The sequence below is a fragment of the Pogona vitticeps genome, chromosome 10, assembly GCF_051106095.1.
Source record: "Pogona vitticeps strain Pit_001003342236 chromosome 10, PviZW2.1, whole genome shotgun sequence".
NCBI lineage: Eukaryota > Metazoa > Chordata > Lepidosauria > Squamata > Agamidae > Pogona > Pogona vitticeps.
The window spans coordinates 25,470,168-25,476,414 of NC_135792.1; the positions used below are offsets into that span (position 1 = coordinate 25,470,168).

The 6,247-nt window shown below is 43.7% G+C and overlaps 1 non-coding gene across 1 annotated transcript; it reads right to left on the minus strand.

Moving 5' to 3' along the window:
* Positions 1 to 5,009: 5,009 nt before the first annotated feature.
* TRNAL-CAG (transfer RNA leucine (anticodon CAG)) lies at positions 5,010 to 5,092 on the minus strand. The gene has a single exon. It is a non-coding gene; the product is annotated as a tRNA-Leu (tRNA).
* Positions 5,093 to 6,247: the final 1,155 nt, after the last annotated feature.

A 6,247-nucleotide genomic window follows, 5' to 3' on the forward strand; every position in this document is an offset into this window, starting at 1 on the left:
TTCTGGCAAGAATTCTGTCATAACACTGACTTCTTCTCTGGGTATTATATCTGTTAGTTCTGCAATGTCATGCCCACACACAGATACAGTGGTTTGTTCCTTCTGCTGACTGGTGCTGGCAGAATCTGGAATACATAACTGTGTTCCACTTGCTTGATTAATTTCTAAAACATCATCTTCCCAGGATGGATTCTCAGGAATATCGTGACCTTGTTGATGGCGACTAAACATATGAGTTATTTTAGCACATTTTTTGGCATCAACTTCAAGATTCTTCCTTTTCTTCTCCCTGATTTTTTCTGCACCACCTTTTTGTTTTGGTTTGGTGTCCATGTTTTTTTTTCAAACAAAGGTTTGGAGGGGGGAGACAGAGAGGAGCGGGGGAGGCAGAGAGGAAAGGAGCGGGGGGGGGAGAAGAGAGGGGCAGCAGATGTGGAGAAGAGAGGAGGGGGGAGAACAGAGGTGTAGAGGAGGAGAAGAGAGGTGCAGGGGAGGTGGAGAAGAGATGCGTGGTCCAGCCGGGGGGCGGGGGTGTGAAGCAGGTGGCAGAGAGGAGCCTTGGCTAGCCCTGGGATACAGAGTCCGCATCCAGAAACAGAAGATGAGCCCCTAAGCGCAGTCATTCACAGCAGGGCCGGACTGTATTTATCTGCACTGAACTGATGGGGAGGACTGGAAGCTGCTGTCTGAGCCATCACTGTGGCATGAAGCAGGGCTTGATGCTGAACTTGAAGAGCTGATGTAAGCAATCACACCACCTGTAGAAAGAAGACAGGAATATATCTTCCAAACTTATAAGCTCCTATATGAGAAGTCAGGTTGTCACTGTCTCATTCGCTTACTCATATTCCACATATCCTTCAATATACACTTCATTCAATTACCTAAGACTGGATGTGATTGGAAAGATCAAACTGTAATTTGTTAAATAATTTCTGATAGTTTCCAAAATATCAGTGCAGAAGGACAGATGTAACAGAATTTCATTTTGTATGATATCTATGAGATGATAAGCTATTACAAATACTAACAAACCTGTTCTATGGATGATAAGCAATACTTAAGTATAATATACAAACAGTGAATAACTTCTAGCAACACTATTTGAGATTCTGTTGATTTCACCTATACCCTGTTCCTCCTTTAAAGGACATCAGAGTGGCTTATAGAAGCTTTCCAAGCAATCTCTCAGTCTGATAGCTTAATCACGACCAGATAATTCTTAATTCTGCTCAGATCTATTGTTCAACAACCACAGATGGCGAAAATAACCTCCAGGCACTAAAATGACACTGGGTGAAGAAATCAGTGGAAGGATGGGAAAAACATTTCTGATATGTTATGAAAGAGGAACTGAATGTATAGAAAGAGATCAAGGAACATACAGTGATTTGGGTTGATGGGGTGCTCATAATGGATAAAAGAGATACAGGAAAGAGTCGAGACTTTAGCCTGTAACATTTTACAACCACAGTTTGGTTTTTAATATTTAAAATCTTTCTACAGTTTAACACTGCTTTGGAAAACACCATGTGTACATCTAGACTAGAGGCCTATGCCATATTTGTATTAGTTTAACATTAAATGTTTCGCTCAAAGAATTCTTGGAGTTACAGTGGGGTCTCTACTTAAGAACGTCCCTACTTAAGAACAATTCCACTTAAGAACAGCTCCATTTGCTAAATTTTGCTTCTACTTGAGAACAAAAATCCAAGATAAGAACAGGAAAAAAAAACTTTCCTGCTCTTTTTTTAACCTTAGGTCATCTTAGGTTAAAAAAAGTTCTCCCCCTAGTGGTAGAGTACGTATTAACCAGCTTTGCATTCGTTCCTATGGGAACTAATGCTTCAATGTACGAACGCACCTCTAGATAACAAAAAAACAGCCAGAACAGATTAATTGGTTTTCAGTCCATTGCTTCAAAATTAGCTTCGTCAGAAGTGCTTTTAACACTGTTCCCTGACCTAAGGGGAAAAAAAGGAAAAAAAATATCCCCCTTTAGTGGTCGAAGGCGGAATAGCAGCTTCCCATTAGTTTCTATGGACGGAAAAGAGCAGATACAGATTAAATGGTTTTCAATGCATTCCTATGGGAAATGCAGATTCTACATAAGAACTTTTCCACTTGAGAACCACCTTCCAATACGGATTAAGTTCTTAAGTAGAGACCCCACTGGTATAAAGATCTCTTTTTGCAAGATCCTTGGCTCCCCTCCATAGAAGTACAGCTCCCAGATATCTTTGGGGAGACAAAATTACTATTAAACCTACATTTACAAAATCAATGTATCCTAAGGGCATTTTTTACAAGCACAGGAATCACTCAGGCTACTGTTCTCACAGAACCTATTGCTGAGTGGTCCTATGGCTATCAATAGGACGAATTCAGTGCAAGTGGTTTGATAATTGTGGCCTTCAATATCCACACTTCATAGCAGGATGCATATTTTAGCAGGATGCATATTCCTAAGCAACTTATATGCTTTAGAATTTTTTTTAACCTTATAATACTATCTTTCAAAATAGACTGGATGTTTTCTATAGCTCCAACGGTTGTATTCACATGCAGAAAGGCCATTTGTGAACTGAGCCCTTTTCTGGATCACAAGACTCTTCAGGAAACACAACTACTAGAACAAATTAAAAATAATAAAAACTTGTCCACTGAAAACTTGCATCCTGCCTCAAAAGCCACCATGTTTCGTAACTTACATATATCACTGTTCATTAAAATAGTGGCCAGTATTCTATTGTACAGCTCTGCTTGTGTAACAAAAGTTAACTCACTATGAAATTAATAAGGCTTGCATCAGAGTAGATATAGAAGTCTGAAATAAACCTTGTGAACTTCACTAGAGTTTACTTCTGCGTAAGTGCATACAAGATTCTAGACTAAATTTCCCACTGCTGCTGTGAGTGATTTTGCATGAATTCTCATAAAGAGAAAACTCAGATTCAATGATCTACAGATCCACAGATTCATATCCTTGGATATTTTGCAACCCTGTATAAATCCTTAGACCTTTTCAGCCATTTTAAAAATTCCACATTAGTTACACGTGTGTCATTGGTGTACTGCTTGCATATCTCCATTTTCAATAAAAACTCCAATGGATAGCTATGATGCTTGGTCATGTTTAAATGTACTGCTTATATGGTTTGGTAAGTATGTGATGGGAGAGGTGAATGAGTGAACGTTGTAAGGAGGATTCTGACTGGCTGGGAAAGAAACTGGACAAGGAATAGGAGAGAGTGTGTGTCAAAGAACATAGCCTTAAGTCTGATATAGGAGCAGTCTGGTATAGAAATCAGGAAGAAGTTGGTTTGGGAGTCTGAGGTTTATGGCCCCTCAAAAACAGACACAGCTGATTTCAATCTATAGATCTACTGTACTACCATGTTTCCCCGAAAATAAGACTGAGTCTTATATTATTTTTTGCTCCAAAATGCATAAGGGCTTATTTTCGAGGGATAATTTTTTTCATGTACAACAATATATGTTTATTCAAATCTAGTTACGTCATCTTCTGGTTGCTGCACAATTGTGAAGGGCGGGCTTTCATTTAACTAGGGCTTATTTGGGGGGTAGGGCTTATATTACAAGCATCCTGAAAAATCATACTAGGGCTTATTTTTGGGGAAACAGGGTACCAGAAAGGACAATGCACTTTCATACATAAGAAAGTCCTACCAAGACTCTGAAGCAGGATCAGATCACTGTATACTACTATAACATCTCAGGTTGCTTAAGTGGGAGAGATTCCTCTAGCCCAGCCCAGTGGGAATTGTTTCATAGTAAATTAATACAACGCTCTGCACAGTGTCTGTATGGCTTACTCAGAGGTAAACCCCATTGATGTCATCAATTTACTCCCAAATAAGTAGGTATGGGATTATAATTTAAATCATCCATTCAGTTTCTGTCATATATCCAGGCAACTTTCTCATATACAATACGTTCTTCTATACCAGCTTCTATTTTCGAACTGCTCTCTTGCATTATTTACCATCTAATACGACCCTTCACTCCCGCATCCAGCTCATCAAAACTTCTTCCAAGCACACACACACACCCTTCCTGGTCCGCGAGACCAACCGCTGCTGCCGTTCGGAAAAACCATAAACGACCGCCTTGCCACCAAAACAGCCGCCTCCTGCCGGCTTCACGTGTCGCCACACGCGGTCTCCCGGCGAGGCCACCCCCCCCCCGCCCTATTATGCCAATGGCGACGTCACAGGCACGCACGACCAATGAGGACGCACGCAGCGCCCAACATAAACAAACAGCGCACATGGCTCAGCCGGCGAGTCTATGTGAGAGGTTGAACAGGAACCCACCGTGAGAGGAAAGAGCGGCAAGAAGCAGGAGGGGCTGGAGCCCCGGCGGCGACCCTCACCTTCCCAACGAAGTGGGCAATCATGGTCTATGGGCGGCAGGGGCGTCGTCTCCAGAAGGGGATTCTGTGGTCTCACACCACGGGGGCTCCGTCCCATTCAACCTGCGGCCGCGGCCCGGCGAGAGGAGTCTGACTGCTGGCCGCGGCCGCATCAGAACCGGCCTTTCTAACCATCGGCCCGTCTGGCATTTGCCAGAGTTTCCAGATGCCCAGTCCGGCCCTGTATACAGTATATGTAAAATGACTCTCTCTCTCTCTCTCTCTCTCTCTCTCTCTCTCTCTCTCTCTCTCTCTCTCTATATATATATATATATATATATATATAGAGGGTGCAATAAATGGAGGGTGCAATATATATATTGCAAATGAAGTGATTTCGGGAGAGCCACTGGATCAATTAATTTATTAATAATTTATTAATCTTTAACCCTCTTTCTCCCTGGAACACACTCGTGCACAAACACGAGTGTGTGTATATATGTGTTTTCTTTTTTTTTTATTCTTCCATCGCATGCAGCTCATTTTCACGGAGAAGTTCCAAGGGAGTTTCTATGCTCCATAAAGCTATTTTAGAAAAATACAAATCCACGGTGACCTTTCAAAAGAGAAGCCTTGTCAGAAGTGGGATTCGAACCCACGCCTCCAGGGGAGACTGCGACCTGAACGCAGCGCCTTAGACCGCTCGGCCATCCTGACTTGCCCAATCACGCTTCTTTTCCTCCCCCTAGAAGAGCCCTTAAATGAGGGCTTGGCCCCGCCCACCTGCGCAGGTGCAGTTGAGCTCCTCTTCTTCCTGCCGGGCGCTTTTTCCGAGATCAAAGCCAGAGAAGCCTTCCCCCAGGGAGGGAGAGGATTTGAGCGCGCGGCGGTCTTAGCGCCCGCCGGTTCCCTGGAAAGCAGGCTTGCAAAGGAGCGGATGGGTTGTGGGTGTCTCGGTGTGCATCAGGATGTTGTGCATCTTCTGCCTCTGTTTTGGAGGAACAATAGAAGGCAGCCGGGGGGGGGGGGAGGAATACGCGATGGCCAATAAAACTGGTTGATTCTGAAACGCTGCAAGAATGTTGACAATGCAGGTGGGTTTCCTACCGAGGTGGCCAATTGCACAAGGAAACAGGGCTCCTCTACTGCTTTCCAAAGTGTTCAAAAGAGCAGGCCTGGGACCACATGAATCCGGGTGTAGGGCTCCTGCGCCACAAAGCCATTGGGTGGAAAAGGGAATTCCGTGATGAGGTGCAGAAGCCTCCTCTTCCTTTACATGCGGCTGTGCTTGCTCTTTTGAACAGAAAGCAGCAGAGGAGCCCTGTTTCCTTGTGCAATTGGCCACCTCACTGGGAAACCCACCTGTATAAATAATCTACATCTGCCCACCTGTGCATACATGAAGAGACCCCGGGTTTCTTTTTAGCAGAGTGGTTCTTAGGAAGGGTGTAAATCACTTCTGATGTTAATTACCCATCCTCACACACTCCAGGTGATCTCACCTGTCCTCTCTCCCAGGAGGCACGGTCGGGATTTGAACTCCTGGCCCTCAGGCGCTCCAACCCACTGAGCTACCCCAGGTTCCCCAATCCAATGTGAGTCTCAACTAGAGCCAGCCTCCTGAAATCAATTAAGTCTTATGCAAGATGTGACTAAGAAATCCCATTTGTTTTAATGGGACTCCTCTGTTGGTTTTAGCCTTTTGAATCAAATATCCATTTTGCTTTGACACTTTTCTTTGGAGCTTTCCAGGATGTTTGAATGGAATCCATGGCCACGAAGAACCAAATTCCTCCCTGCCCTACATGAGAAGAAGTGACCGAAGTTCTTTATTTGTTCCTGATGGCCTTGCAAACCTTTGTAGAAGCAAAG